Genomic DNA, 9847 nt, shown 5'->3' on the forward strand with positions numbered 1-9847 from the left:
GTTCAGTCTTGAATACCAGGGGCCGAGGTGTTTCGGGGTTCAGTCTTGAATACCAGGGGCCGAGGTGTTTCGGGGTTCAGTCTTGAATACCAGGGGCCGAGGTGTTTCGGGGTTCAGTCTTGAATACCAGGGGCTGAGGTTTTGTGGGTCTTTAAAAAAAGGGGGGTGTTTTTCTCAATTTTACATGACTGCAGACATTACAACAATGACCATCAACTCTGATATTTACATACTGAGATCAATAAAACGAACAACCCATGTTTTAAATACAACCAATAGCATAGGCTAATGAAAAGTATATGTAATTTGTATTTCACTTAATCTGCAGCCCTTCTTGCAGCGCTGTGTTTTCTTCCATGTGCTGTCTCTCCCCAAGGCCAGATAATCACCACTTCTTATTATCAATTCAATGGATGGGGGTCAGTAACCCTATATGAGGTTATTATTGTGTAGGTAGGCCTACTGTTAAAATAATCTGCCAGCAAATAGCCTAGCCTACAATTAATTACAAGGAGAGGTGTGTTATGATCATCCTTGTGATCGTGGTTGAGTGCACTTGAATGCAGATCACAGACCTGTTATTAGAGCTTGCCACATTGTTAGTTTGTTCTTGCTTGCTAGGTAGACGCTAATCCTGATACCAGCCATAAAGGTACAATCGGGGATGTCCTGGTTGGTTTGTGCGCAGCAACAACTCACAGCTACAGCTCACCTCTGGTGTAAAGCTCCGTTCAACCTTCAGCGCGTGCGACCGTGCGCAGTGTGATGTTCCTGTAAAAATAGCGCTGGGTGGACTCTGATGCCTCAAAAAGACGATAAATAACCAACTCCCCTATTCATCAATACCATATACCCCTCATTCAACTCTGGACCTCTAAACCAGTTCCACTGATTTCTTTTCCCATTTTACCTTAACCTGTGACACCAGCTGGGTGTAATTCATTATCAGGTAGAAAACCAGCAGTAATCTGAACCTCGTAGGGTAAGATTTGAATCCCCTTGCTATATCGTTTTATCTACTATCAGTCAGGGATGACATGAATAGGAATGCTGACCATGTTTATTTAGGACATTTATAGATGAAATATAGTCTATTCTATCGCATCCAGGGATGTTGCTGTATCTGCTCCAGGGTTGGCCGGTCGTCTGGACTGACAGCGAGGCACCGGCGAATCAGGTGACGGCAATCTGCAACACAAAATGGTGACGTCATGTCAGTCTCATAACACATGCAGTTGAAGTGTTTTAGCCCGTTAAACTAAAGCCATTAACCATTGGGTCGGCATTTAGACCTCAGGCGAGTTTAACACGTAAGTACGGTTCACAAACCTAACTTCGTTAGGAGACACACAAAAAAATCTACATCAAATAACATTTTATTTGTCACACAGTAGACTATGCATATAAGGTGAAATGCTTGTGTGCTTGCTCAACATTGCACTACAATAATCAATATCGATATTTAAAAATAAAAAATATTTTTTTTAAAGAAGTAAAATATGAAGTACTAAGAAGGGAGCCTAGTAATGAACTGACATGTATACAATATAATATACTGTATAGATAATGAATGTGCTATGTCAAATATGACTGTATTTACCAACAAAGTGGATAGTGTCTTGGTCTCGCAGTTTAATCAGTAGTAAAGAATAGAACAGCAGCGTTGACCGTGTGTGTGTGTGTTTATTCCGTGCTTGTTTGTAAGGGTTGGATGTGTTTAGGGTCAGTGTAAGTAGTCTCCAAGTGCAGATAGTCTTGAAGGCCGCTACACACACGCTCACCTCTGGATATTCCACGTGGAAAGTAGAGGGTTGCTTTGACGATGCTTGCATCACTGTAGAAAGGAACATCACCCCACACCATCTAGACAAAAACAGTTCCACAGAAAAGCCTTATTACAGAAATCTGCTATCTCTTTATTAACGCAGCAGTGTTACTATTATTAAAGAGGAGGAGAGGGGTATTACTATGATTAAATAGGGGTATTACTATTATTAAAGAGGGGTATAACTATTATTAAAGAGGGGTATTTACTATTATTAAAGAGGAGGAGAGGGGTATTACTATTATTAAAGAGGGGTATTACTATGATTAAATAGGGGTATTACTATTATTAAAGAGGGGTAATACTATTATTAAAGAGGGGTATTACTATGATTAAATAGGGGTATTACTATTATTAAAGAGGGGTATAACTATTATTAAAGAGGGGTATTACTATTATTAAAGAGGGGTATTACTATTATTAAAGAGGGGTATTACTATTATTAAAGAGGAGGAGAGGGGTATTACTATGATTAAATAGGGGTATTACTATTATTAAAGAGGGGTATAACTATTATTAAAGAGGGGTATTACTATGATTAAATAGGGGTATTACTGTTATTAAAGAAGGGTATTACTATTATTAAAGAGGGGTATAACTATTATTAAAGAGGGGTATTACTATTATTAAAGAGGGGGGAGGGGTATTACTATTATTAAAGAGGGGTATTACTATTATTAAAGAGGGGTATAACTATTATTAAAGAGGGGGGAGGGGTATTACTATTATTAAAGAGGGGTATTTACTATTATTAAAGAGGGGTATTACTTTTATTAAATAGGGGTATTACTATTATTAAAGAGGGGGAGAGGGGATTACTATTATTAAAGAGGAGGAGAGGGGTATTACTATTAAAGAGGGGTATTACTGTTATTAAAGAGGGGTATTACTATTATTAAAGAGGGGGAGAGGGATGTTACTATTATTAAAGAGGGGGAGAGGGGTATTACTATTATTAAATTGGGGTATTCCTATTATTAAAGAGGGGTAGAGGGGTATTACTATTATTAAATAGGGGTATTACTATTATTAAATAGGGGTAGTTACTATTATTAAAGAGGGGGAGAGGGGTATTACTATTATTAAAGAGGGGTATTACTATTATTAAATTGGGGGAGAGGGGTATTACTATTATTAAAGAGGAGGAGAGGGGTATTACTATTAAAGAGGGGTATTACTATTATTAAATTGGGGTATTACTATTATTAAAAGGGGGAGAGTGGTATTACTATTATTAAAGAGGGGAGAGGGGTATTACTATTATTAAAGAGGGGGAGAGGGGTATTACTATTATTAAATAGAGGTATTACTATTATTAAATAGGGGTAGTTACTATTATTAAAGAGGGGGAGAGGGGTATTACTTATTAAAGAGGGGTATTACTATTATTAAAGAGGGGTATTACTATTATTAAAGAGGGGGAGAGGGGTATTACTATTATTAAAGAGGGGGAGAGGGGTATTACTATTATTAAATAGGGGTATTACTATTATTAAATAGGGGTAGTTACTATTATTAAAGAGGGGGAGAGGGGTATTACTATTATTAAAGAGGGGTATTACTATTATTAAATTGGGGGAGAGGGGTATTACTATTATTAAAGAGGGGGAGAGGGGTATTACTATTATTAAATAGGGGTATTACTATTATTAAAGAGGAGGAGAGGGGTATTACTATTAAAGAGGGGTATTACTATTATTAAATTGGGGTATTACTATTATTAAAGAGGGGGAGAGTGGTATTACTATTATTAAAGAGGGGGAGAGGGGTATTACTATTATTAAAGAGGGGGAGAGGGGTATTACTATTATTAAATAGGGGTATTACTATTATTAAATAGGGGTAGTTACTATTATTAAAGAGGGGGAGAGGGGTATTACTTATTAAAGAGGGGTATTACTATTATTAAAGAGGGGTATTACTATTATTAAAGAGGGGGAGAGGGGTATTACTATTATTAAAGAGGGGGAGAGGGGTATTACTATTATTAAAGAGGGGGAGAGGGGTATTACTATTATTAAAGAGGGGTATTACTATTATTAAATAGGGGTAGTTACTATTATTAAAGAGGGGGAGAGGGGTATTACTATTATTAAATAGGGGTATTACTATTGTTAAATAGGGGTATTACTATTATTAAATAGGGATATTTACTATTATTAAAGAGGGGGAGAGGGGTATTACTATTATTAAATAGGGGTATTACTATTTTTAAAGAGGGGTATTACTATTATTAAATAGGGATATTTACTATTATTAAAGAGGAGGAGAGGGGTATTACTATTATTAAAGAGGGGGAGAGGGGTATTACTATTATTAAATAGGAGGAGAGGGGTATTACTATTATTAAATAGGGGTGTTTACTGTTATTAAAGAGGAGGAGAGGGGTATTACTATTATTAAATAGGAGGAGAGGGGTATTACTATTATTAAATAGGAGGAGAGGGGTATTACTATTATTAAATAGGAGGAGAGGGGTATTACTATTATTAAATAGGGGTGTTTACTATTATTAAAGAGGGGGAGAGGGGTATTACTATTATTAAAGAGGAGGAGAGGGGTATTACTATTATTAAATAGGAGGAGAGGGGTATTACTATTATTAAATAGGGGTGTTTACTGTTATTAAAGAGGGGGAGAGGGGTATTACTATTATTAAAGAGGGGGAGAGGGGTATTACTATTATTAAAGAGGAGGAGAGGGGTATTACTATTATTAAATAGGAGGAGAGGGGTATTACTATTATTAAATAGGGGTGTTTACTATTATTAAAGAGGGGGAGAGGGGTATTACTATTATTAAAGAGGAGGAGAGGGGTATTACTATTATTAAATAGGAGGAGAGGGGTATTACTATTATTAAATAGGGGTGTTTACTATTATTAAAGAGGGGGAGAGGGGTATTACTATTATTAAAGAGGGGGAGAGGGGTATTACTATTATTAAATAGGAGGAGAGGGGTATTACTATTATTAAATAGGGGTGTTTACTGTTATTAAAGAGGGGGAGAGGGGTATTACTATTATTAAAGAGGGGGAGAGGGGTATTACTATTATTAAAGAGGAGGAGAGGGGTATTACTATTATTAAATAGGAGGAGAGGGGTATTACTATTATTAAATAGGGGTGTTTACTGTTATTAAAGAGGGGGAGAGGGGTATTACTATTATTAAATAGGAGGAGAGGGGTATTACTATTATTAAATAGGAGGAGAGGGGTATTACTATTATTAAATAGGGGTGTTTACTGTTATTAAAGAGGGGGAGAGGGGTATTACTATTATTAAATAGGAGGAGAGGGGTATTACTATTATTAAATAGGAGGAGAGGGGTATTACTATTATTAAATAGGAGGAGAGGGGTATTACTATTATTAAATAGGAGGAGAGGGGTATTACTATTATTAAATAGGAGGAGAGGGGTATTACTATTATTAAATAGGAGGAGAGGGGTATTACTATTATTAAATAGGGGTGTTTACTGTTATTAAAGAGGAGGAGAGGGGTATTACTATTATTAAAGAGGGGGAGAGGGGTATTACTATTATTAAATAGGAGGAGAGGGGTATTACTATTATTAAAGAGGGGGAGAGGGGTATTACTATTATTAAATAGGAGGAGAGGGGTATTACTATTATTAAATAGGGGTGTTTACTGTTATTAAAGAGGAGGAGAGGGGTATTACTATTATTAAATAGGAGGAGAGGGGTATTACTATTATTAAAGAGGGGGAGAGGGGTATTACTATTATTAAATAGGGGTGTTTACTGTTATTAAAGAGGGGGAGAGGGGTATTACTATTATTAAAGAGGGGGAGAGGGGTATTACTATTATTAAATAGGAGGAGAGGGGTATTACTATTATTAAAGAGGGGGAGAGGGGTATTACTATTATTAAATAGGAGGAGAGGGGTATTACTATTATTAAATAGGGGTGTTTACTGTTATTAAAGAGGGGGAGAGGGGTATTACTATTATTAAAGAGGGGGAGAGGGGTATTACTATTATTAAATAGGAGGAGAGGGGTATTACTATTATTAAATAGGGGTGTTTACTGTTATTAAAGAGGGGGAGAGGGGTATTACTATTATTAAATAGGAGGAGAGGGGTATTACTATTATTAAATAGGAGGAGAGGGGTATTACTATTATTAAATAGGGGTGTTTACTGTTATTAAAGAGGGGGAGAGGGGTATTACTATTATTAAATAGGAGGAGAGGGGTATTACTATTATTAAATAGGAGGAGAGGGGTATTACTATTATTAAATAGGAGGAGAGGGGTATTACTATTATTAAATAGGGGTGTTTACTGTTATTAAAAGGGGGAGAGGGGTATTACTATTATTAAATAGGAGGAGAGGGGTATTACTATTATTAAATAGGAGGAGAGGGGTATTACTATTATTAAATAGGGGTGTTTACTGTTATTAAAGAGGGGGAGAGGGGTATTACTATTATTAAAGAGGGGGAGAGGGGTATTACTGTTATTAAAGAGGGGTATTACTATTATTAAAGAGGGGGAGAGGGGTATTACTGTTATTAAAGAGGGGAGAGGGGTATTACTATTATTAAATAGGAGGAGAGGGGTATTACTATTATTAAATAGGAGGAGAGGGGTATTACTATTATTAAATAGGGGTGTTTACTGTTATTAAAGAGGGGGAGAGGGGTATTACTATTATTAAATAGGAGGAGAGGGGTATTACTATTATTAAATAGGAGGAGAGGGGTATTACTATTATTAAAGAGGGGGAGAGGGGTATTACTATTATTAAATAGGGGTGTTTACTGTTATTAAAGAGGGGTAGAGGGGTATTACTATTATTAAAGAGGGGGAGAGGGGTATTACTATTATTAAAGAGGGGGAGAGGGGTATTACTATTATTAAAGAGGGGGAGAGGGGTATTACTATTATTAAATAGGAGGAGAGGGGTATTACTATTATTAAATAGGAGGAGAGGGGTATTACTATTATTAAATAGGGGTGTTTACTGTTATTAAAGAGGGGGAGAGGGGTATTACTATTATTAAAGAGGGGGAGAGGGGTATTACTATTATTAAATAGGAGGAGAGGGGTATTACTATTATTAAATAGGGGTGTTTACTGTTATTAAAGAGGGGGAGAGGGGTATTACTATTATTAAATAGGAGGAGAGGGGTATTACTATTATTAAATAGGGGTGTTTACTATTATTAAAGAGGAGGAGAGGGGTATTACTATTATTAAATAGGAGGAGAGGGGTATTACTATTATTAAATAGGGGTGTTTACTATTATTAAAGAGGAGGAGAGGGGTATTACTATTATTAAAGAGGAGGAGAGGGGTATTACTATTATTAAATAGGAGGAGAGGGGTATTACTATTATTAAATAGGGGTGTTTACTGTTATTAAAGAGGGGGAGAGGGGTATTACTATTATTAAATAGGAGGAGAGGGGTATTACTATTATTAAATAGGAGGAGAGGGGTATTACTATTATTAAATAGGGGTGTTTACTGTTATTAAAGAGGGGGAGAGGGGTATTACTATTATTAAATAGGAGGAGAGGGGTATTACTATTATTAAAGAGGGGGAGAGGGGTATTACTATTATTGAATAGGAGGAGAGGGGTATTACTATTATTAAATAGGAGGAGAGGGGTATTACTATTATTAAATAGGGGTATTACTATTATTAAATAGGAGGAGAGGGGTATTACTATTATTAAATAGGGGTGTTTACTGTTATTAAAGAGGGGGAGAGGGGTATTACTATTATTAAAGAGGGGGAGAGGGGTATTACTATTATTAAATAGGAGGAGAGGGGTATTACTATTATTAAATAGGGGTGTTTACTGTTATTAAAGAGGAGGAGAGGGGTATTACTATTATTAAATAGGAGGAGGGGTATTACTATTATTAAAGAGGGGGAGAGGGGTATTACTATTATTAAATAGGAGGAGAGGGGTATTACTATTATTAAATAGGAGGAGAGGGGTATTACTATTATTAAATAGGAGGAGAGGGGTATTACTATTATTAAATAGGGGTGTTTACTGTTATTAAAGAGGAGGAGAGGGGTATTACTATTATTAAAGAGGGGGAGAGGGGTATTACTATTATTAAATAGGAGGAGAGGGGTATTACTATTATTAAATAGGGGTGTTTACTATTATTAAAGAGGGGGAGAGGGGTATTACTATTATTAAAGAGGGGGAGAGGGGTATTACTATTATTAAATAGGAGGAGAGGGGTATTACTATTATTAAATAGGGGTGTTTACTGTTATTAAAGAGGAGGAGAGGGGTATTACTATTATTAAAGAGGGGGAGAGGGGTATTACTATTATTAAATAGGAGGAGAGGGGTATTACTATTATTAAATAGGGGTGTTTACTGTTATTAAAGAGGGGTAGAGGGGTATTACTATTATTAAAGAGGGGGAGAGGGGTATTACTATTATTAAAGAGGGGGAGAGGGGTATTACTATTATTAAATAGGGGTATTACTATTATTAAATAGGGGTAGTTACTATTATTAAAGAGGGGGAGAGGGGTATTACTTATTAAAGAGGGGTATTACTATTATTAAAGAGGGGTATTACTATTATTAAAGAGGGGGAGAGGGGTATTACTATTATTAAATAGGAGGAGAGGGGTATTACTATTATTAAATAGGAGGAGAGGGGTATTACTATTATTAAATAGGGGTGTTTACTGTTATTAAAGAGGAGGAGAGGGGTATTACTATTATTAAAGAGGGGGAGAGGGGTATTACTATTATTAAATAGGGGGAGAGGGGTATTACTATTATTAAATAGGAGGAGAGGGGTATTACTATTATTAAATAGGGGTGTTTACTGTTATTAAAGAGGAGGAGAGGGGTATTACTATTATTAAATAGGAGGAGAGGGGTATTACTATTATTAAATAGGAGGAGAGGGGTATTACTATTATTAAATAGGAGGAGAGGGGTATTACTATTATTAAATAGGGGTGTTTACTGTTATTAAAGAGGAGGAGAGGGGTATTACTATTATTAAAGAGGGGGAGAGGGGTATTACTATTATTAAATAGGAGGAGAGGGGTATTACTATTATTAAATAGGGGTGTTTACTATTATTAAAGAGGGGGAGAGGGGTATTACTATTATTAAAGAGGGGGAGAGGGGTATTACTATTATTAAATAGGAGGAGAGGGGTATTACTATTATTAAATAGGGGTGTTTACTGTTATTAAAGAGGGGGAGAGGGGTATTACTATTATTAAAGAGGGGGAGAGGGGTATTACTATTATTAAATAGGAGGAGAGGGGTATTACTATTATTAAATAGGGGTGTTTACTGTTATTAAAGAGGGGGAGAGGGGTATTACTATTATTAAATAGGAGGAGAGGGGTATTACTATTATTAAAGAGGGGGAGAGGGGTATTACTATTATTAAATAGGGATATTTACTATTATTAAAGAGGAGGAGAGGGGTATTACTATTATTAAAGAGGGGGAGAGGGGTATTACTATTATTAAATAGGAGGAGAGGGGTATTACTATTATTAAATAGGAGGAGAGGGGTATTACTATTATTAAATAGGAGTGTTTACTGTTATTAAAGAGGGGGAGAGGGGTATTACTATTATTAAATAGGAGGAGAGGGGTATTACTATTATTAAAGAGGGGGAGAGGGGTATTACTATTATTAAATAGGAGGAGAGGGGTATTACTATTATTAAAGAGGAGTGTTTACTATTATTAAAGAGGGGGAGAGGGGTATTACTATTATTAAATAGGAGGAGAGGGGTATTACTATTATTAAATAGGAGGAGAGGGGTATTACTATTATTAAAGAGGGGGAGAGGGGTATTACTATTATTAAATAGGAGGAGAGGGGTATTACTATTATTAAATAGGAGTGTTTACTGTTATTAAAGAGGGGGAGAGGGGTATTACTATTATTAAATAGGAGGAGAGGGGTATTACTATTATTAAATAGGAGGAGAGGGGTATTACTATTATTAAATAGGAGGAGAGGGGTATTACTATTATTAAATAGG

This window comes from Oncorhynchus masou, chromosome 17 (genome assembly GCF_036934945.1).
Source record: "Oncorhynchus masou masou isolate Uvic2021 chromosome 17, UVic_Omas_1.1, whole genome shotgun sequence".
Lineage (NCBI taxonomy): Eukaryota > Metazoa > Chordata > Actinopteri > Salmoniformes > Salmonidae > Oncorhynchus > Oncorhynchus masou.